Source organism: Poecilia latipinna, unplaced genomic scaffold (genome assembly GCF_001443285.1).
Source record: "Poecilia latipinna isolate Pla-1442-1.1 unplaced genomic scaffold, P_latipinna-1.0 Scaffold2147, whole genome shotgun sequence".
NCBI classification, from domain to species: Eukaryota; Metazoa; Chordata; class Actinopteri; order Cyprinodontiformes; family Poeciliidae; genus Poecilia; species Poecilia latipinna.
In genome coordinates, this window is record NW_015114763.1 from 43,895 (window position 1) to 46,057 (window position 2,163).

Consider the following 2,163-nt stretch of genomic DNA (forward strand, 5'->3'; position numbering starts at 1 on the left):
GTCGCTGAATCTTTTTATGAGAGAACGGGACGGCGAAGAAGGGACTGATTTATATTCTGGATCACACAGACACAGATGCTGCACCTCCAGCAAAGCTAAAATTAAAAAAAAAAACTATCAAGAGGACCAGCATAGGGGGAAAAAAATAAAAAATGGCACAGCTCTGCTGATTTAAGCCAACAGGGGATTCTGCCTACGCATCCACACTTATTTCAACACACACAGAAACTGCAAAAACTGAAACGCAAACACACACGCTGCGGCCTGCGTGTGGGCGGATGTGAAGGTAATGCGCGCTGGGGAACAGGTAACTAATAAAATTACTGCTGGCGTTTAATCAGCTTGGTCTGCAGAAACGAGATCGCAGAGAGAGATAACATCTACCCTTTCAGCTGAGAATTAAAACATGCTTTTAATGCGTTTTTACACCACAGACACATGAAGAAATATTATTTCCATGTCAGGGGGATTCAGCTGCTAACTTTCTGCTAATATCGAAAAAATTTTACAGTTTTCCTTAAAGAGGCAGTACTGTGTTTCCAAGTAAACATTTTATAGCACAAATAACTATGTTACCTTCAGTTATAAAAATTCTCTATACATCAAATATGAATTTTTAAAAAACTTCCTAATTTAACGCCTTGGCATCGGGCCTCTGTCTCTTTAAGAAGCTCCTGCTCTTTCTGAAACTCCGCCTTCAGGAAGTCAAAACAACACGGCTCCTCCATTGACCCTTTAACAACATTTTTACCAGAGTTTAACTGAGACGTAGCTCCTATAATGAGCTCAGCAGAGCACTTACACCAAGTGTTTGCTAATTGCTGCTGGCTAGTCTGAAGGGGCAGAGTGGGGGAGGAGCTTTGTCCTCGAAGGCGGGGCTAAGTCCAACCAAGCGTTCTGCACAGTTGAATGGTTGCAACGCCATAATTCTTAAAAATAATTCAGAACTGATCAAAACTGATGTTGGCAGGTTAAAGCTTGACAAAAATTGAGAAACTCTGGTCACAAATCTCTGATTAGTTCATCAATAATTATTATTATTATCCACATTCAAATATCAACAGCTTTGTTTCTTTTAAATTTTTATGATTTTTCTAAATTCGAAAGCTGTGTCAGCTACATCCAAAGATAAAAAATGGTCACATCCTAGAAAATATGAAAACCCATTTAAAATAAATGAGATGCAAGGCTTTAAGCAGAATATCCAATTCATGTGTAATTTAATTCAAAGACAGTAAACGATATAAAAACGCTTCCTATCTTTTTATTGGTTGTGACAGCAAAACGAAGCCATCGCTGTGACGCGACGAGGTGCGGAGATCAAGGTGATCGCTCTGCCTCATTTTCCTCTTCTTCCTCTCTGAATTATGCATTTATTCATTTCACATTTCTCCAGACTTTTATATCTTATCTGCCCCTGCATTACGTCTCATCTCTGATCTACAGGAATCAGTCCGTCTGGAAAAAAACCCACATGCAGACTACAAAACGGATATGAAGATCAAACAGAGGACAAAAGTTTCACTTTCTCTTCCTCTCCCCGAAAAACACATAAAAATGTTCAACATGCACAGGTACAAAAAGACAACCCTGACACGATTAATCGGATTAATCATGATTAATCGTATTAATCACAAATCATCAACTAATTTAGTAATCAATTCATCTATACAGACTCAAAAAACAGCTATTTGCTGAAAGAATAACATATTCAGAGCAGTAATTAAGCCTTTATATGTGTGTGTGTGTGTGTGTGTGTGTGTGTGTGTGTGTGTGTGTGTGTGTGTGTGTGTGTGCGCGCGCGTTTGTTTGTAATACCTTGTGGGGACGATTTTCCTGACATATACTACGTTGTGGGGACCAATCGCCGGAGCCTGGTCCCCACAAGGGGAAACCCTGTTTTTGGGTCAGGGGTCAGATTTAGGGCTAAGGTATGAATTGAGTATTGGTTGGTTAGGGTTAGGTATGTGGTGGATAGGGTTAGGGCTAGGTAAGGTTTAGGCTGTAGAAATGAATGGAAGTCAATGGAAAGTCCCCACAAAGATAGCAACACAAACATGTGCGTGTGTGTGTGTGTGTGTGTGTGTGTGTGTGTGGGTGTGTGTGTGTGTGTGTGTGTGTGTGTGTGTGTGTGTGTGTGTGTGTGTGTGTGTGTGTGTAGAG

The 2,163-nt window shown here is 40.4% G+C and overlaps 1 long non-coding RNA gene across 1 annotated transcript in view; it reads right to left on the reverse strand.

Moving 5' to 3' along the window:
- Nucleotides 1-1,248: 1,248 nt before the first annotated feature.
- Nucleotides 1,249-2,163, reverse strand: part of LOC106936450 (uncharacterized) — a 4,784-nt gene continuing 3,869 nt past the window's right edge. The window contains exon 2 of the long non-coding RNA XR_001422138.1: nucleotides 1,249-1,481. This is a non-coding gene — a long non-coding RNA (uncharacterized LOC106936450). The remainder of the gene's footprint in view (nucleotides 1,482-2,163) is intronic.